The 21,272-nt window shown below is 43.2% G+C and overlaps 1 protein-coding gene and 1 long non-coding RNA gene across 6 annotated transcripts in view; one reads left to right on the top strand and one right to left on the bottom strand.

The window, feature by feature from the left end:
• The window catches only part of AMPH (amphiphysin), a 210,789-nt gene that overhangs the window by 60,943 nt on the left and 128,574 nt on the right, over positions 1-21,272 (top strand). The gene's annotated exons all lie outside the window — the stretch shown is intronic.
• Positions 13,856-20,636, bottom strand: LOC140613529 (uncharacterized). 2 transcript variants are annotated; one of them, XR_012014523.1, is made up of 3 exons: positions 20,585-20,636; positions 20,181-20,283; positions 13,856-14,505 (listed from the first exon to the last, which is right to left on the bottom strand). It is a non-coding gene; the product is annotated as an uncharacterized lncRNA (long non-coding RNA). The 2 variants fall into 2 exon arrangements; XR_012014522.1 differs by lacking the exon at positions 13,856-14,505 and adding an exon at positions 17,194-17,947.

Here is a 21,272-nt window from a genome sequence, read left to right as displayed (position 1 = left end):
GTGTATTTCCTTCCTGCTTGTTCCATAAATGATTTAAGTCAGCTTACAATAATGTAAAAAGTGCAAAATAGCCAATTTTTAAAATAACAGAAAAGAAGGTAGGGCAGGGAGACTGAGGCCGAGCCACAGTGCAGCTGTGATCAGTAAGTAAGAAGCCAGGAGGCCGTTAGGCCGTCCAATGTCTGTAAGCCCAAATCTGCCTGATTCCTTAAGGGATGTACGAATAGTTTTGATCCTGAAAACAGCAGAAAAATGTTTCCTCGCAGTCTATGGTAATAGAAATGAACAGCAATCTTGACACCATTTTGTTACTATTACCAGTACTGAAGGGGATGATGATTCATTTCATTCTGTCTGGATGGGCCGCTGGCACCACAGCAAAACAGATCACAGGGAAGTGATTTCTCGGAGTTGAGGACAGGGATGCTGTGATGCAGGTCAAGTACCAGAGGGGTCCTGGGCCAGCTCGCCCCCAGATGCCTTCGTCTGGAACAGAGGCTCCCCCTTCTCTGCTGTCAGCATTAGAGGGGCTGGACCCTGCAGGCTACCTTTCCCAGGATCCATCAGTTGGCTTCCCACTGGGACTGGCCAGTGGAAGGCACTCTTAGGAAGATGGAGAGTAAGTGGGAGGGACAAACCTAGGTATTTCCCTCCTACTCCCCCCGGGGTGGCTTTTTTAGCTGTAGCTGTGCATCCCTCCTGGGTCCAGCATCCTGTGGACTGGCCTACTGTGGTGCGGCTGACCTTGTCAGGTGACCTTGGCTGGGACTCATTTGTGGCATCACCTCCTCCGGTGTCTCTCCAGTCCAGGTGTGAGAGCAGCTTCCTACAGCTGCTAGTTTTTGCAATAACTCACTCCTTGACTTCTCAGCTCCTCCATCTCCGACCTAGTAAATACGTGAAATGGTTTCTGTTTTTCTGACTCATACAGGCATCAGCTCTCAGCTGATCTGGCTGGATTCTGGATGATGATACATATCTTCACACTCATCATCATAATAATAAAACCAGTGAGAAGCTTGAAGACTGGCCTCACCAGCTAGTCTCCATTGCTAATGTGGAATGCATTACTTAGTATAAAAGTTGTCTTTATGTTCTTCCTTGAGGATGCTTTCTTCACCAAAAGGCTGCTTTGGGTTGAGATTGAGCCTTGCCAATGGGCTGGGAGTCCCGGACCTCTAATTTCCAGAACTCCTTAGGGCAATTTCCAGGAGGCTGCAGTGTGAGAGTCTACTGGAACATCCTTTTGCACTCAGCACAGCTGTTATGTAAGATTTGTGCTGTCATGGAGAATTACCATTTAGATTGAAGAAATGTAACTCATTTGTTTCAGTTATCTGTTCCCAAGAAACATAATGGCCTTACAAATGTAACATAATTGGGACATTTTGTTTTTCTCTTTTATGAAAATTGCTCCTATCTCTGTATTAATAAAAAAAGAATGTCTCAAAAGACATATACATGCAACTTTTCTATCCCATCATCCACTCAGAGTGGTGCCCATAATCAAGCTCTCACAGGGATTCCTCTGGTGGTACCTCTCCTGGCCGACCTCTGAGCCCAGATTTGTTTTTTGTCCCAAGCCTTTCTGAATTCTGACCTCCCTGCAGATTTCTTAAAAAAAAAAAAAAAAAGCCTTTCCATATTCTTGTATATAAACTGACCAATAGAAAATGGAAGACGCCCCTAAGCCCTTTAAGTTAGACTATATTTTGTACTAATGGCAGGTACTTCTCTCAAGTGGCTCTGTTTTTCATATAATGTGAGTTGGTATTCATTACAAGCACAGACATACAGTATTTGTATTATAAATAGATACTAATATATGTATCAAATAAACCACTTATATTAAAGTGTTAGCTAGTGGGGTGCCTGGGTGGCTCAGTTGGTTAAGTGTCTGCCTTCTGCTCAGGTCACGATCTCAGGGTCCTGGGATGGAGCCCCTCATGGGGTTCTCTGCTCAGCGGGGAGCCTGCTTCTCCCTCTCTCTGCTCCTCCCCCTGCTCATGCTCTCTCTCTCTCAAATAAATAAAAACCTTTAAAAAATAAAATGTTAGCTAGCCTTAGAAGTTTTTTAGTATATGGTTATTAAAAAATAATTTTTATGATTATAAAATACATAAGGTTGCATTGTACTTATTGGGCTGTTCACCAATTTGGGTGTCTTTCGTTTTCTTTCTACCAATAACATGATGAGAGTATTTATGCATAAAATCATTGCTGGGGTTTAGACTATTGTTCTAGATAGCATAAAATATTTCTCAATGATTGTATTATGTAGTTTTTATTTATCAGCCAAAATAGATGAGGATTGGATTATTAAATCATGTTACTGTTTTGTAGTATAATTTAAAACATTTATCTCCTAGTGGCAGTAGAATTACTGGTTAAGAACATGGGCTTTGTTTTTGGACAGACCTGGATTTGAGTCTCATTCCCCACCATGGTATGTGACCTTGGGCCTTTCTAAGCATTGGTTTCTGTATAACTCAATAGTAAGGGCATTTGTATCACTCATTGTTTACATCTGTGCTGCCCAGTATGGTAGCCACTAGCCATGTGTGGCTATTAAGTACTTAAAATCCAGCCAGTAGAATTGAAATGCACTGTACATATAAAATCTGCACTTGACTTGGAAAATGTGCTATAAAAAACATGATTAAAATTGGGCAAAAAATATGGTACAAAATAGGGCACAAAATGCAAATAACTCCTTAATAATTTTTATATGGATTACATATGAAAATGTTAATACTTTGGAAATAGTGTGTTAAGTGAAATATTATTTAATATAATTGCAATAATTTCTTTTAGTTTTTTTAATGTGGCTACTAGAAAATATAAAAGTACGTATGTGGTCCTCACATTGTAGTTCTATTGGACAATGCTAGTTTAGGAGATTAAATGAGTTGATATTGATATTGATTGATTGACTAAATGAGTTGATATTGATATCAGCACCGTACTTGACATGTGGTAAGGGTTTAATTAAAACTGCTGTTTGTAGGACAGCCCGGGTGGCTCAGCGGTTTAGTGTTGCCTTCAGCCGAGGGCGTGATCCTGAGACCCGGGATCGAGTCCCATGTCAGGCTCCCTGCATAGAGCCTGCTTCTCCCTCTGCCTGTGTCTCTGCCTCTCGGTCTCTCTCTGTGTCTCTCATGAATACATGAATAAGATCTTTTTTAAAAAAAAATAGCAACTGCTGTTTGTATTATAGTAGTAGCAGTAGTAATAGTCAATGACAGTGTGAATGCAGCCAATCTCTGGCTTTGTTCCATGGATGTCTGAGCTTCTTTTAGGTATAGAAACAACCCATATTGGTTTAGGTGAATTCTTTCCAGTGAGTCAAGAGGGAGCTAGCAATGACCTTTTTGGTGCCTTACGAAGAGAACAGATCTTTTTGTTTGTTTGTTTCTTTTTTTTAAATTTATTTTTTATTGGTGTTCAATTTGCCAACATATAGAATAACACCCAGTGCTCATCCCATCAAGTGCCCCCCTCAGTGCCCATCACCCATTCACCCCCACCCCCCACCCACCTCCCCTTCCACCACCCCTAGTTTGTTTCCCAGAGTTAGGAGTCTCTCATATTCTGTCTCCCTTTCTGATATTTCCCACTCATTTTTTCCCCTTTCCCCTTTATTCCCTTTCACTATTTTTTATATTCCTCAAATGAATGAGACCATATAACGTTTGTCCTTCTCCGATTGACTTATTTCACTCAGCATAATACCCTCCAGTTCCATCCACGTTGAAGCAAATGGTGGGTATTTGTCATTTCTAATGGCTGAGGAATATTCCATTGTATACATAAACCACATCTTCTTTATCCATTCATCTTTCGTTGGACACCGAGGCTCCTTCCACAGTTTGGCTATTGTGGACATTGCTGCTAGAAACATCGGGGTGCAGGTGTCCCGGCGTTTCAATGCATCTGTATCTTTGGGGTAAATCCCCAACAGTGCAATTGCTGGGTCGTAGGGCAGGTCTATTTTTAACTCTTTGAGGAACCTCCACACAGTTTTCCAGAGTGGCTGCACCAGTTCACATTCCCACCAACAGTGCAGGAGGGTTCCCCTTTCTCCGCATCCTCTCCAACATTTGTGGTTTCCTGCCTTGTTAATTTTCCCCATTCTCACTGGTGTGAGGTGGAATCTCATTGTGGTTTTGATTTGTATTTCCCTGATGGCAAGTGATGCGGAGCATTTTCTCATGTGCATGTTGGCCATGTCTATGTCTTCCTCTGTGAGATTTCTGAGAACAGATCTTTTTCACTTTTTACTAACAGTTGAGACTAGTTGGGAGAGAGAACCTCAAAGCTCAGGGGCCTTCTGGAGCAGCATCCTGAGAAGCGAGCCCACTTCAACCTCTTGCTTGTGTGAGGGGTTTGTGCCCCAGAAGATGTACCCATCATAGTGGGCTTGTGACTCCTGTCATACCCCCCAAAGACTTCTTGCTACTGCCACACTGCACATGGGAGACTCTCCCCTTCGTGTGTCACAGGGGCTACTGTTGCAGTTACCAGTGTCCTTGGCCATAACTTACATGTCGATTGCCCCTTCCAGTGCCAGGGCTCCTGTCACTGACTCCATTCTCTTCCATTGGTACCTGCCACGCACACATGTCCTAATGTAAAGCCGATGCCCAGCCCTCGGCACCACTGGGAACTGGGTGTGATCGGTAGTGAGTCGTCCTGGGAATGGGAGCCACCCCTCATGCTGTGTGTGTGTCTGTGGCAGACAGCAGTAATCAGATGCAGCACCTTTTCCTATTAAATCAGGATGCAGCTTCATCATCATCATCGTGGTATTTCTCAACCAGCTCTTCAGGCAGCCATGTGTGATCAAACTTACTTGCTCCAGAATTTGAGTGGATGTTAGCTCAAATTCATCGTGGAGTAGTCAGGACTTTTGAAAGGAGTATTTACATATTTGCAATTATGCGTTATATAAATGGGCTACTTAGGTTGATTTAATGTGCATTTGTATGTAATATCTCAACAATAAACAATTACTGATTTTGTTTTAGTGTTTCTTTTGTTAAGATTTATTTATTTATTTGAGAGAGAGAGAGAGAGAGAGCGCGCGCATGAGCAGGGGCAGGAGAGGGAGAGAGGGGAAATAGACTCTCTGCTGAATGGGGAGCCTGACATTATGCAGGACTTGATCTCATGAGCCTGAAATCATGACCTGAGTTGAAACCAAGAGTTGGAGGTTTAACTGGCTGAGCCAGCCACAACCCCCTAAGGTTAGTATATCTTAAAAATCTCAGGAAGTGCAGATAGTTGGGAAAGTTAATTTGGAACCATGTTTAATATATCTATAAAATTTTAGAGGCAATTCCAATGAAGTCTAGATCAAAATAATATATAGTAGGAAAATATATATAAATATATAAATGATAGAATATATAGGGATTCCCCTTTATACCTATCATAGCATCCCCATAAATTTTAGATGCTCTTGAAATGCAGGTTTAATTACTGATTATTCCCAAAATAGTTCCCAAAATGGCATAAAAATTGTGTATAAATATTTTCCGCATAGATTGAAAAGGAGACTCATCATAGTCCCATTTCCTCTTCTTCATTTTCTGGTGGGTTGTGGGGGGCATGGAAACTCCATTTCCTGGTTCACAAACTATCCTAAATATGTTAACTTCAGATCTTTCTGAACAGCATGAGGTAGCCAATCTATAAAGTTTTCCTATGTAGAAAGCTGAGGGTTAGTTACATCCAGTTGATGACAGCGTGATTCTGCATGGGCAGGTGTTCTCACAGAATATGATCTGAAGGATTTACAGATAGCAGCGTTTTATCATAATAACTATCCTTTGTGTGTCTTAAAGCTAAGGAGTTTCAAGAGAGTTTGAGCTCGACGTGAGGACGAGATGCTTTCATCTCAAGGTGCTTTCCCCCAAATTATTAGTTTTTCTTTCCTTGGTCATAGGGAAGGAAGCTTTATTTCTTTATTGTATTTGTTGAGGTATGATTGACTCATAACATTTATATTAGTTTCACTGTGATCACCTAACAGAGGCTGGAACTGAACTGCCATGTAGGAGAAATGATAGTGTAGCTCCTTTCTGATGCTTGATTATATTATCTCTATTCGAAGACACCCACTTTGAATTAAGAATGGCCATTTGGAGGGTTTATGGTAGTAAAGTAGCCCTATGGTACTAAACACAGGTCTCATCTATAATTGCCAAACTGTAACAAAAAAATCTGACCTTCTTTGGGAACAATCTTACTTTTTCTAGTGAACTGAGAATCTGAGGGATTCTCTTATGCCAGCATCAACAAGGAGCTTCTGATTTTGTGCCATCCTTGGTTCTTGGTCGTGGCACTGACATATAGCTTGTCCTTCATCATCTTTGGGCACCAGCCACCTAGTCCCGAGGTCTTTACTCTTCTTGCGTCTCCTGGGCTCTGTTCTGGACCACAGCCCTATTATCAAGGCTACGTGGCCACCACCTTGGACACTGGAAGACTTTGTTCTGCAGCTGCAGGGTGTTTGTTGGCCTGCAGTGCCTCCATTACCCTGGAGAAGTGAGCCCCAGTCCATAGAGTTCCTGATCTCTCTGTGACATATGTTGGGGTTCGGTCTTTTAATCCCCACCTGAAGCCCCAGGTGATGGAGGATGGTGGAACTTAGACCAATGGTTCAGAGCAAGACAGCATCTAAACCCTAGGGATGTCCTTGATGTTGCGTTTGGCTAACGTTTGGGGAGATATTTTACCTCAATTACATGTTTAATTTAAAATGGTAGGGCTTTTATGCCAGCAAAATAGAGAAACTACATGAAACCTGTTGAGAAGCGTATTCTGAAAACTACTTATTTTTGTAAAGAACTGGAGGCAACCGTTATCAACATGAGAATGATCACACTCGTCTGTTCAGTGATAAAACACTACGGAGTAATGAAAGCGTAGATGCTTGAAAACTGTGTGGTGAGGTGATAAAATCCTCAAGGCGTAATTTTAAGAAAGATATGATTCCAGTAATATAAAAAATAAATAAGTCATTGCAGTGGGGGGGGGGGATATGCGCTAGACGCTCATAGTGTTTTTTGCTGATTGCTGAGGTGATGAGAGATTTTCATTTTCTTTAGACTTACTGTAGTTTCTGTAACAGAGCATTTATAGCTAACTCAGACTTATTCTTAATGATGTGGAGACTATTTTTACTGTTTTCAAGTAATGATTCATAAAGAAAAGTGTATATTGTATATTGCTCTCATCAGGGGGTTTTAAAGTTACAGATCATGTACTTATGTAAATTTTTCATTCAACAAGTATTTTCTGAGCCCCTGTAGAAGAGAGGCTGTAAAGCTCACTGAGAGAAGTTCAGGCACTGGGAGTCAGATCCCTGGATTCAAAGCTCAGCTGTCTGACCTATTGGTTGTGTGCTCTTTGGAAAATTCTTCCCTCAGGACTTTTTCTGCTGTGGAGTGCGTATAGCCTCCTGGGAAGAGTGTGGTGTGGATACTTACACCAAATGCCACAAAATGAACTAATGTGATCATGATGTGTTTATTATGCTGTCTGGCCTACTAAATCCTTGAATAGCATTTGAGAATAAATGACTGAAATAAGTGGGTAGAAGAAGATTTCTCCTCTGCTGGGGGAGAGATTGGTTGGTTCTTTAGGGGCACTTATGTGTGTAATTAATAAGCTGCCCCTGGGTGAACCATGGGCCCCGTCAGTCACTCATTTGCTCAGAAATTCATTCATCATTCCATACTTCGTGAGCATCTGATGGGCATAATAATAAGCCTGGAAAAAAAAGTGGAAAAAACACCTTCTTCTAATGCCTTTTCTTCAGGAAATACATTTTAGTTCAAGTAGGAAAACATAAAATGCTTAACGGTTGCTTGGGTGCAAAGGGAGTTGACTTCACGTGACTGCTATGGAAATCAGATCTTGCTGGCTGTGCTTAATAAGGAGAAAAATACAGAAATGCTCAAAAAAGCTGCCTCAGAGACAAATGATAAGTTTGCTCCCTTAAAAGAAGGGGAAGAGGTGTGAAGACACACCCCTTGTGTTGTTGGTTCTTGTCTGTCCCTTCTTTCTGCTGCTCCATTCTCTTAATAGCGAATCAAAAGAGGCTTCTTGGTCTCCTCTCCCCATTTCCGTGGCTACCCACGCCCCTCTCCTCTCCTGGCTCTCCTCTTCTGCTGCTGCTTGTAACCACGTCCTGGTTCCTGTAGCATCCTTTTGCCTCCAAGGTCGAGGCTGTGCATCTCGATCACCCCTTTGTGTGTGTGACTTTCTGCACGTCTCCTGTCACATCAGTGGCGTGGGAGGCCCTGGACACATCTCTTCCATTTCCCCTTCCTCTTCTGCTCTCAGCTAGCAGGTGATGATAAATATTTATGAACCAACGATTCCACCCTGATGCTGTCTCAGGCCTTGCGAATGACATCATTTCGATTTAAGATGTGTTTTAAAAGTAATTGGTTTAATGAGAAAAGGAAACCACAGGCCAGTGAGCATGACCCCAGCACATCAGTCAGACAGCTGCCTGGGGTCACCAGGTAATGATGGCTCTCTCTTTTGAATGGCAGGGTTTGCTGGAAAGAAAGGGTCCATGTGTTTTGCGTAGGATGAACCCAGATGGTTTTCTCCTTCCGTGTCACCTGGTTTGCTCCTGGCTTGCCCTGTAGATCTTTTTCATCTTTCTCTTCCAGTCTTAACATCCATAGAGTGACTTTCTTCTCCCCCTCCTTTGTTTCCATCCACCCTACTCGCTCATGGTATTGCCCACCACGGCCCCTCAGTGGACATCCTGTCCCTTCTGGAAAGACACCTGCGGTAGTCAGCTCGAGCTGCTCAGACAGTAGACGACTGTTTCTCAGTTCCGGGGGATGTGTAAGACCAAGGTGCCGGCAGATTTACTGTCTGGTGAGGGTCCTTTCTCTGGCTTCTAGGCTCCTGCCTCATCTTCCCTCATGTACTTATAAGGAGAGAGAGAGAGGAGAGAGAGAGGGCTTTGGTCTGTCCTCTTCTTCTAAGGGCACTAATCCCATCATGGGGGCTCCACCCTCATGACCTCATCTAAATATAATCACTAACCCAAGGCCCCACCTACAACCTATATGACAACACTGCTGTCGTACTCCAGACCAATGAAATTAGGATCTCTGAGGAGGGGTCTAATGCATCAGTATGTTTTAGAAGCATCCAAGGTAATTCTGTTGTACAACCAGGCCACCAGTGGAATGAGGAACCACCAGTGGAATGAGGTAGGCCACAAATAATACAAAACAAAAGTAACCAAACAGGTTCTCTCCTTGACTACACATAATCTATTCAGCTGTGTGGCTTGGATGAGGGGAATGCCACCACAGGGTCACATTACACTGCTGATAACACTGCAAAGACGTCAGAGCTTTATTCTCTAAATACTTGAGCCAGTTAGCTTGTGCTGTGTAACAAACCACCCCAAAACTTAATAGCTTAAAATAAACATTTATCATTTCTCTTAATTCTGTGGGTCAGGTGAGGGATTCCTTTGGTTTGGGCCATCTTGGCTGATGTTGACCTTGGTTGCTGGGCTCTGGGGAGGGGCAAAATGGTCTAGGATGGCTACACTTACTAGACTAGTGGTTGATTTGCAATTGGTTGGGATGGGGGGGATGACTTGGCTGCATGTGCCCCACCATCCAACAGACTGGCCTGGATTTGTTCATGGAGAGGTGTGCCCAGAGTTCCCAAGCAAAAGAAGGCATGCTCTAGAGTAGAAACTTTCAAGTCTCAATTTACCTAAAGTTTACTAAATTCTCACTGACCAAAGCAAATCACATGGCCAAGTTAAAATTTAAGGATTGGAGGATCAGCCTCCACCTCTTAATGGGAAGAGGTGCAAGGTAACATTGTAAAATAGGATGCTTACAGGAAAAGGAGAGATTTTTGTGGGCACTTTGGTCATAGTCTTCCAATTAGAATTCTGTATGAAACAGAATTGTCTATGGACATACACTTTTTTTTAAAAAATATTACTTTTGTATTTCAAGTAGATTTATAATAACTTCACCAAGGCCTTGTTAAGAGAGCCTGACCAACTAGTCATATGCACAGATGCCATACCTGTCAGCTGACACAAGGAATACATGGTCTCATGACTCGAGATAATGTGTGACTCAGCATCACAGAACAGGAAGTTATTTAGAGCACAAAGTCCTGGGCTTTTAGTACTGGCTCTATTGCTTCCTAGCTGTGTGACTTTTGGCCATTCATTCAATACCTGTAGGCCTCAGTTTTCTCATCTGTGAAATGGGTCTAATAATCGTACCCACCTTACTGGGTATTCATAAAGGTTAAGTGAAATGAAGCACGCGGCACAGTTCTCGGCACAGCATAAGCATTTGGCCCATGAAGTTGTCATAGCTGGACAACCCCACTTGTCAGAGGGATGGGATGGGACTCCCATAGCTGCTGTTTGATATGACTCGTGGATCCAGCTGAGCACTGGAGCCTATTGTCAGTGAGAGCTGGCTGGCGTGTTGCTGGGATCTCTGGCTCCCGATTCCATCAGGAAACTGCAGCTCTGGCTTTCTTCCAGGCCGTTCTGTAGAAGCTACTGTCTCTTGTTCCCAGCCTAAAAATTGGGTTTCCCCCTCTCAGTCCGTCATCTGTATTCACCTGCGTAGGTGAGCTGTCAATTCAACAGCCCTTTGTGGCTTTGTCCCGGGCTGTTGTCCTAATCAAGAGATGAGCTGAAGAAACGTGGCCAGGGCCTGATGTGATTTTGGTGGCACGCCTGCTGGCTCTGCCCAGGACTGGATTACAGAGTGCTGGCAGCTGGTGAGCTGCAGCTCTGGTGCCTCCTAGGAACCCGAGGAGGCTGGAAAACACGTGAATTATACATTTTGACAACATGAACAGGGAAAGGGCATGTCCTCTGTGACTTCAGTTTTTCGTGAAACAAACTGTTCTTGGATTCGGCATCTATACACTTCCCTCTACATCTCCCTGTTTCCTCATGGCTGGATAAATTAAGGGCAGTTACTTCCAACCGTAGAATGCAAAAGCAGCTTCTTAGGGTCCCAGGCCTGTTTGTCACCTAGCTACCAATTACAAAAACAATGTTCATTGTTACTTCCCTCCATCTCTACCCCCTGGGATGAGCCGGGGAGGCTATTCAGGTCACTGGGGCCCGGAGTGCTTGTGAGCGTCACAGGACTAACACCCATCACTCACCGATGTCTTTTTAAGGGAACTTTTTTTTAAGATGTGAGAATTATTGTATAACATGTTGTTGCCTATCTCTTAAGCTACAGACATCCCTTTGAAATGAAATACTTTCTTTCTCAATCAGATTTTGACTAACCGTCCTCTTCCCTCCTTCATAGCAGGTTTATTTTTTTCCCCTACTTCCCCAAAGAGTAAAAATAACATGAATTAAATTTGGGTGAGGGAGACCCCGTTTTTAGATCCAGAAAAAATGTTCTGTTCTCTAAGCAAGCCAAGATGCAAATTTATTTATTTTTTTAAAAAAGATTTTTATTTATTTATCTGAGACAGAGAGAGAGAGAGAGTGCGCGCATGAGCAGGGGGAGGGGCAGAGGGAGAAGGAGAAAGAGGCTCCCTGCTGAGTGAAGGATGCAGAGCTTGATCCTAGGGGCTCTGGGATCATGGCCTGGGCTGAAGGCAGACACTTCAGCCGTCCAAGGTGCTCCCAAGATGCGAGATCCTAGGGCCCTGGGATCATGGCCTGGGCTGAAGGCAGACACTTCAGCCATCCAAGGTGCCCCCAAGATGCAAATTTAAAACTAGGTCCCTCCTTGCAGGACAGAATTGCCAAAGGTGGGTGTCTAACTTTGGAGTCTCCATCAGCAGTTTTTGATCATGTGGGTCCCTGCCTGCATTTATCATGTTTGGGTGGTGCAGTGCCCCTTGGTGTCAAATGGCCACCCCAAACCATCAGTGCCCACAGCTGGCTGCTCCTGGCTCTTGAGTTGCCTGCTGTGGAATCCTTTCTCTGGACTGGCTCTTGTTCAGATGGCCTTTCTTTAGGATATGCACTTAGAAAGGTTCCAGGAAAGTCCACCATTTGCTTCAGCAATTAAATCAGTGCTGAGCATTCTGAGAGTTTCCTAGGCAGCTGGATAGTTTCCTTATCTTGCAGTTTTTACCTCTTCAGTGTTTTCAGGAATCTTTCTCTTTTCTCCTTTCCTTTATTTTTCTTCATAGCACTGAATGCCATCTGAAACTATTTTTGTTTTTTACTGTTTTTTTTTACTGATTCACGGTAGAATAAATCCTCCAAAGGAAGGCCCTTTGTCCATCTTGTCCATGGCTGTGTAAGGAAAGGAGAGCCCCTATGCCCCATGCACAGCAGAGCCAAACACTGAGACCAGATGTGCGGCAGAGAATGAAGTTTAATTTGCAAGACAGCTGAATGAGAAGACAAGAAAACTCAAAAATTCTTCTCTGAAAATGAGATCTTGAGTCTTTATGGGCTTTTAGGGAGAGGTGGGGGGGAATATGACTGGAAGCTAGGAAGGGTGAGGTAAAGGTGAGGTAAGTGTTGGTCTTGCTGGGAGTGGTGGATCATCCTGCTTCTTCATAAGTCACGTGCTCAAAGATGGTGGCTTTGATGTGACCTGGGCGTGGAGGCTGCAGGTTCCTTGACATCAGAGCCTTGATGTCATCAAATTAAACATCCTTCTTCATAGGTCACGTGCTCAAAGTTGGTGGCATTGATGTGACCTGGGCGTGGAGGCTGCAGGTTCCTTACCATCTGTTGGATGTTTGTGCAGACCCAGTAGCTAGGTCAGTGGTCTCAACTGGCCTGAATTGAATGGAAGTGAGCCTCTTAACTTCTGGAAAACAACCTAAGCAAATATCTTGTGGCTTTGTACTTCAGAGAGATTTCATCCATTGGAGGAGGTACGAAGCCTTATGGAACATCACCTAGGCTCTGGCTCTTCAGAAGCAGGTAGTTGGAAAGTGTTTTGTGAAAAGAAACAGGCCTTAGGTTATAGTCTACTTCCCTCTGTCTACCCAAAAGGTAGGCAGCAATAATTTAGCCCTGTTTTAAGTAGATTAAAGGTAAAACTTTAAAGGTTTAAGAAACATATATATTTAGAAAGAGAGAGAGCGCACCAGTGGGGTGAGAGGGAGAGGGAGAATCTCAAGCAGACTCTACACCCAGCCTAAAGCCCTACCCGGCGCTCTATCTCACAATCCTGAGATCATGACCTGAACCGAAATCAGGAGTCAGATCCTTATTGGACTGAGCCGCTAACCCAGGTGCCCTAGTTAAAAGTAAAACTTGAATTGTAGAGTCTGGGTTTCTGCTGTATCCCCAGGGATTGGAGCAGTGCCTGGTTGCAGGACCTGCCACACTGAAAGCTATACTAATGGTACTGTGGCTGTGACTGCCATATGCCGGAGCGCGACATTCAGTAACTGTGGAATGAATGAATGGACGTACCTGGTACCACATCTTTGTTGCAGCCACCTTTTTCTCCCTGCCCTCTCAGTTGTCTGATGTTGCCTTATTGTCCAACCCTCAAGCTGCCTATGCACTGTGGTCCTAGACCATGGGGTTACCTTGCCCCACAACTCCTCCAAGGGCCCCTGTCTTTCTCGGGATAAAGGTGCTCGGACCCTCTGTTGTCTGGTCCATGCCTCCTTGAAGCCTTATCCTAGGTCATGGTGTGCCTCACACTCCAGCAGCTGTGAACTCTAGAATGTTATTATTCAGCATTCACACTTTTTTTTAAAGGTTTTATTTATTATTCCTGAGGGACACACAGAGAGAGGCAGAGACAAGGCAGAGGCAGAAGCAGGCTCCATGCAGGGAGCCTGATGTGGACTCAATCCCAGGACCCCGGGATCACACCCTGTCTGGACTGAAGGCTAAACCGCTAAATCGCCGAGCCACCCAGGCACCCTAGCACTTCACACTTTTGTTTCTTGCCTCTCTGTCTTTCATTCATTTATTCAAGAAATGTTTGCATGCCTGTTATGCGCTAGACCCTGTTCTAGTTGCTGAAGATGGAGAAGACAAACTTTTTTCTTACGGAATTTGATGGGATAGGGGAATCAGATAACCAGGAAGTACTTTATAAATAGTAAAATAATGAAATTTACCATAAAGAGAGTCAAAGCAGAGCAGAGTGCAGAGAGGGAAGGGGTAAAAGTAGAGGAGGGTGACATGTGTTCTTCTTGGATGAGACAAGCTCCCATTTGTCCTTTAAGATGAAGATCTGGGCTCATTCTCCCTCTGAAAGAGACTTCCCCGGACTGCTGACCCACGCAGAGGGAGGTGTCCTCCCAGGTCTTCCTTAATACCTGGTGTGTGAGCCCATCACACATGGCTGGGTTTCCCAATTGTCATGTTTCTGAATGCTGTCTAAGCTGTGAGTTTCTGCAGGCTGGGACCCATCTTTGTTTCTCTTATGTCCGGCATACAGCTGGTGTCTAATGATAGCAAAAGTAAAAGTTCCATGATGCCTCCGTAAGTGCTTCTGGCAGTATCTTCCTTCAGGATAACTGAAAGAGGGCAAGAATTTGATCTAGTGTTTTCTTCAAGGTTAGAATGTTCTCTCCAGGTTAAGTTTTGTTCAGTAACCTTCGTCTAACTTCCAAAACATACGTGCATTTTAGAAAATGTGGAAAACTATAAAAATTATGAAGATAGAAGTAAAAAAGCCCATAATTCTCTCTCTAACATTTAATCAGTGCTAATATATTTGCTGCAAAGCCTTTATGTATGAATATGTGTGTGTATACACGTATCGGATCATAATTTTCATGCTGTCTTTTTTTACACAGTAAAATATTGTGAATATTTCCCTCTGTTTTTGAAGATTCTTAATATATATTTATTATTAAGTATATGTGATATTGTGATTATGGTAGAAAATTATATTCAGTCTTCCTCCCTTCCTTCCTCCCTCCCATATTCATGAAAATGTCTATAATGTAGGGGCGTCTGGGTGGCTCAGTGGTTGAAGGTCTGCCTTTGGCTCAGGTCATGGTCCTAGGGTCTTGGGATCAAGTCCCATATTGGGCTCTGCGCAAGAGCCTGCTTCTCCCTCTGCCCGTGTCTCTGCCTCTCTCTCTATGTCTCTTATGAATAAGTAAATAAAAATCTTTAAAAAAATTTAAATGTCTAGAATGTAGTTCTTGGCACCTTCCTGGTTTCAGGAAGCCACTTCTGGCTGGGTGGGTGACAGGGAGGAGTATGGGTAATAGGGGTGATGTAGCAGAAAGGTCCACCACCTCCAGCACGTTAGGAGAAATACTGCTTTTGGAAGCAGAATCCAGTGATGCTCTTTGGCTGTGACTTCACTAAGCTCAGTACTCTTGACAACTGGTGACCAGTCACCTCTTCTGTAGCAAAAGCAAAAACCCTTTTCTCTCCTGGATAGCTGGAGGAGGAGAATCCATGCATGTAGTTCTGGTCCTTCCAAAGAGCTTTGCCTTTGAAAACCATCAGGTTCTATTTTCTATCAATTTGAGTTTTGGAATTTTATTTTATAGAACAAATTCTGGCAGCACTCAAGACCCCATCAACCCTAGCAAAAACTCGTGGTGACAATTTTTAAGGGCCTTCCTCTGGGTCAATATTTATTACCCTTCCCAGGACACAGGCTTGCTTCACAATCAGGGCTTTAGAACTTTGACTCCATTTAGTATATATCTAAATGCACACTACTTGGTGTGGATTAAAATGGCATCATTTGGACCCTCAGCAACCTATTCCAAGAGCCCAGTTTTGTTCTGTGACTACGTATATGTGCACATGTGCTTTAAAGCTGCAAATATTACTCCCTCTCCATGGGTTCAGGATGGGTAGAGCAGAATAGTTAGATCACCAGGGCCGGAGATGGGCTCATGCCATCAGTGAGGACCTGGCAGGAAGGAGAATTCAGCTAAGGTGGTTCAAGAGGGTTTTCTGAATGGACCTTTGCAGAAGCTCAGGAAATGTTAGGGAATCACTACGGCAAGAAGCTGTAACCACTGCTAGTTTAAAGGGGCAGAGGAGAAAAGGGGGCAACCAGACCCAGTGAGAGCTGGAGTCATAAAGGTAAGGTCTCTGGACAGGAGTTGCAGGGATGAAGGGACATGAGCCCTGCTGCGAACACAACTCAAAGCTGACACAGAGGGGGGTCCGACCTTTTTTTTTCCTCACCTGCTTCTGCCTTCCATTGGCTGTGGAAGTTAGAGGCATGGGAGCTTGGGTGATTGGAGCTTGGGTGATTCAGACCATTGGGTCAGTCCCAGCAGGCGCAGGGAACTCTAGAGAATGGGTTTGAGGCTGCTGGATGGCTAGGTCTCTGGAGGGTCTCGATGTGAATGTGTTACACAGATGGTTTTATTTCATCAGTAGTCCTCTAAATGGCATGAGAGCGGTGGAGTTGAGGCATGAACCAAAGCTTTTCCTTGCCTTCCCCTCCCCATTATTTGAACCTGGTTTATATTGAATTATTCATACAGGGCAATTAATGAAACTGATGTGTGTATCCCAGTAACCTACGCTACACCTGACAGGGGTTACAACGTAGGGATTCTTCAGGAGAACAAATGATCTTCAGGATCCTGACTATGGGCAGCAGTCGGGGAAGGGAGACATATGGTATCTCCGTGATCTATCTAGGTTTGTCGTGCTTATACCTGGCTGAACCAGGACATGTAATGATTTGTGCATGTTTTGGAGAGATGGTTCACTCTTGGGTGCTGTGTAAATTTGGTATTAAATCAAAATAGCCTCCCAGATGATCCTGATGCCAGCCGGGTTGAGGAGCTGTTTTAGAGGTTCCAAAGATCCCTAGGTCTAGAACTCTATAGTGCGACTCAAAGTTTGACCAGCTGTGTTTGGTAGAGCATCAGTCTTGTGAGCTGCTCCTTTGACAAAAAGTTTCTTTGGCCGAAAAAAATTTGGACAGCCCTACATTCTACATCTCCCTCTTGGAGATTCAAAATGTACTTGGCATATAAGGCCATATAAAGTCATCTGGTTTCCTGGATCATTTTAAGAGTGAGCTGTTACTTAAATTTACATTGAAGTGTATCTTTTATCTTTCCAACGAGTTACATAACCCTTTTATTTGACCCTCAATACCCAGGAGAGTGCATCTGTACAGTCCGTATTTACGGAGAAAGCTCATTTTAGTTGCTCATGCATCTACTTGGAGACCTGAGTATTGTACAGACATTTCTTTATACTTTTCTCATTTTCCAAGTTTGTAGCTTAACATTTCATAAGCAGCCTACCTAGTATATGTAGCTGAGCTGTGCATCGCTCTCTCCATCTCTCTCTTCTTTTCGTCCCTCATCATCCCTATGGCTCTTCCCCCAGGGTCCTGGGTTCACTGGGAGGAGTGGGAATTCGAATTCTTGAGGTCCTGGCATCTTTTGAAGAAAATTAAGTCCTTCACAGTCTTTGGAGAGACACTTCTTACAAAATGAAGCTTCCTTTTGCTGGCTACTTTTCGCAGCCTAATTTAAGTATACTTCATGCTGACGAAGTCTGTTATGAAACTCCCAGTGAGAGGTAAGGAGGGAAAAGAAAAAGGAAAGAAGCAATGAAGGGGAGAGAAGACCCCCATCTGCCACAGTTATGTTCAGAAGAGGCAGCGAGTATTGCCAATATGTGTAGATGACCCTCACAAGGCCAACCCTGGTGTCTGGTTCATAGCCAGGTGCCACGCAGGCATTGGGTTCTGATTGCTCATTAGGTTTTGGAGGAAGAAGCAAAGATCAGTTCAGTGTTAATGGTATTATGGCAGGCAAACCACTGAGTTAAAGCCTATTTCTTATTTTAGGTGAAAAATCATCATAGGACATTTGACATAGAAATAGATTTGCTCTTACTCACAGCTGTGATTGTCTGTGTGTTAAAATCTCCTGTCTGCAGTCCCGAGTTGCTTGTAGCTTTGGTTCTGAAATCCAAAACCAGATGCTGCTCATCTGGTTTCAGTTGTTGTTTCTGCATGAAAGGGCAGGAGCGTCCATCAGGGGTTTTGAGTGAGCCAGTGATTACTTACCATTTTGGGGGATGGGCAGGAAAACTTTATGGATGTTTCTGTGTCATTTATATGAAGTTGTTGAATGTAACTGATCCGGAGACTCGAGTTTAATTCACGTATTGTGGACAAAAATGTGACTAATGGGGATGATTGTACTTCCTGTGGAGTGGTTTGCAGAATCATCTTATGAGAATCTAATTGTGATGACTTCATGAAAATGTAGACTAAACTGGAACCAACCAAAACCCAGTCAACCATCCAGAACTTTTAACGGTTTGGAATATTTTCAGTCATCTCCTTTAAGAGAATGGGGGCTAAGCGGAGATCACATGTTCATTTCAATAACCAGCCGTCACTGTATATCCTGAGACCACAACAGCTTCAGTCTGGTGATCTTGGTTTCTTCTTCTGCATCAACAACAAATGCACAGAATAATGACTTTGGTTCTCTCATTTACCCATAGGAAATGTGGCACCAAGTCTGTAATTTTTAGAGCAATCCTCCTTGAATGTGCAAATGGATTGTCTGGGGATGTTGTTACACTGCTGATTTCAATTCGGTGGGTCTGGGATAAGCCTCGATTCTGAATCGTAGCTAACTGCTGGGTGAGATTGGGCTGCTGGTGTGAAGCCAGCCCCACTTAGAGTGGCAAATTGTGGGAGAAGGAAATATAAGTAGGATGAAAGGACTCCATCAAATAAGGAATCACGTATACCTGTTGCTCCAGATGACTCATTCTTGAAAGCAATGCAATAAGATTGGAGCGTGTTTTTATGGCTTCCTTCTTTTGATTAACCAGGCATTGATATTGATCAGACTACAGTATTCTTTCAATTTTCTGACTAATAGAATATCAGGTATGATATATTATGGCTTTAACAGGTACACAACAGCAGAGGAAAAGAACCAGCATTTTGGAAAGCAAAGCCATATCTGAATCTTTTAAAATAGAAAGCAGAGAAATACTTCTGTAATATTGCATATCATAAAGGATGGAACCAATGTATCTGGTGACTCTGAATTTTCTCACGAGTGTACAGTCTATGGGGGAGTGGTTGTATCCTAGAAACAGAGTCCTTCCTTTTTTCTGTGTTGGCTTCTATCTTGTAGCTTTTGTGCTCTACACCAGGGACCCTCCGTGGGATTTGATTTCTCCGTGGATGTGGAATAGGGCTTACAGGAAGCTAGTTGTTTGCAGGCATTGTTTTCAAGGATTTTGAAGGAAACTACCACTTCAATAGGCTAGAAGTCAGCCATCCTGTTTTAGTTTTCTATGCTGAAAGTTTGACTTCATGTCTCTAAAGAGCTTTGGTGTGGGATATAGCATCTTTTTTTTTTTTAATTTATTCTCTGTTTCTCAAAATTGTTTTGGTTATTTTTTGCCTTTTACATTTCCAGATAAATTTGAGAATTTGTTAGTTTCTTCAAAAAGCCTGTGAGGATTTGGTTGTGATTACCTTGAATTATCCATGGAGGAAAAATCAGCATCTTAACAACACTGATGAAATAATGTGACAACTCCTGGCTTAAAAGTCCTATAACCTTTTAAAAGGAAAACCAACTTCTGCCTTTTGAGATGCCTTCCATTGAAGGCTGAAAACATCCTACTAAACACTTTTTAACGATAATTGTCCTTTGGCAACTATAGGGCTTATGTTCCTGAAAAGTGTTGTCATTGGCAAAACCCCATTGTTATAGGCTTAGTATACTTAGACTTGCTTATTGTGCACATTGTTTCTGGTAGGATGAATCGTACAAATCGTACTGGTTTGTTTTTAGATCATTCCTACAGGGTGACACACAGTGCTACTTTTTTAGAAGAGTGTTGGCTTGTTAAATTCATTATTTCTCCCAGTTGAGAGGTTTCAACATATTGGAAGATTTTGATCTAGAAATTTTGAGATCTGAATTCTGTTCCAGGATGCCCTGTGGGGAGGGTTAAGGGAAACAAGGTGAAGGATGAGGGGATAGAAGGCCACTGGGGCTGTGTTGGTGCTGATGACTTTCTACTTCTTGGCCTGAAGAGGAAGAGGAGGGAGCCACTATGAAAACTCAGAAAGAGGAGATATGATTATTGGAGAGACCAAGAGAGGATTGAGGTGACTGCACAAGTGGGTGGGAGAGCATGAGTCAGGGACCTGGTGCCCTGACCTGTCCCTTTTCCTGCGCTTCCATCTCCTGCTGGTGCTTACCATGGATTGGCTCCAGAAGAAGCCAGTGGGCCAGGTCAGGTTGCAACCCCTGGTGATCCAGTTCCTAGAGCACTGAGCAGGGTGACAAGGGCAGAGTATGGATCTGGAGGGATAAATGCAGAGTATGCATCACTAAGTGTCTGCAAGACCAGTAGTTCCCCGCCCCCCAGCTCTGCCCCCAACCCCAGGGGATGCCTGAAACCATGGACAGTACCAAACTCCATACTCCATATATACTATGTTCTTACCTAGGTATACATACTTTTGATAAAGTTCAATTTATAAATTAGTCACAGTAAGATTAACAGTGATAACATAATGAAATAGAACAATTATAATACCATACTATAATAAAACTTAGATGAATGTGGACTTTCTCTCACAGAGTGTTGTACTGTACTTACCCTTCTTCTTGTCATGATGTGGATGATAGAATGCCTATGGGATGAGATGAAGTGAGGGGAATGACGTAGGCATTGTGACATAGCGTGAGGCTACTATTGACCTTCTGACAGTATGTCAGAGGAGGATCATATGTTTCTAGACTATGGGTGACTATAGGTAACTAAAACTGAAGAAAGCCAAACCGTGGATGGAAGTAGGGTGGGTATTATATTTACAGATGATGTGAACAGCTAGTGAAAGGCTCTTCTAGAAGCAAGTATTATATGAATATCATGCTCTCCAGAAGACAGTTGTGTTCTTCCCATCCATCCTATCATGTCATAATTCTCACTCACCAGACTGAAATAGACTAAAATATTCCTAAATGGCAGGTAAGAGTCCAGTGATATAACCCAAAGCAGCACTAAGCAGACCGTTAGTATGATTTTTTTTTCTTTTAAAGAATTTATTTATTTGAGAGATAGTATAAGAGAGAGAGTGAGATCATGAGCAAGGGGAAAGGGCAGAGGGAGAAAGAAGCAGGCTCCCCACTGAGCAGTAAGCCTGATGCAGTACTTGATTCCAGAATCCTGGGATCATGACCTGAGCCCAAGGCAGACCCTTATTTGACTGAGCCACCCAGGTGCCCCCATTAGCACAGTCTTGATTTCATTTTAAAAAATACAAAGTTTATATTCCACATTATAA

Source organism: Canis lupus, chromosome 21, assembly GCF_048164855.1.
Source record: "Canis lupus baileyi chromosome 21, mCanLup2.hap1, whole genome shotgun sequence".
Lineage (NCBI taxonomy): Eukaryota > Metazoa > Chordata > Mammalia > Carnivora > Canidae > Canis > Canis lupus.
The sequence above is the reverse complement of the archived record's forward strand: the minus strand, read 5'-3'. Positions and strand labels throughout refer to the sequence as shown.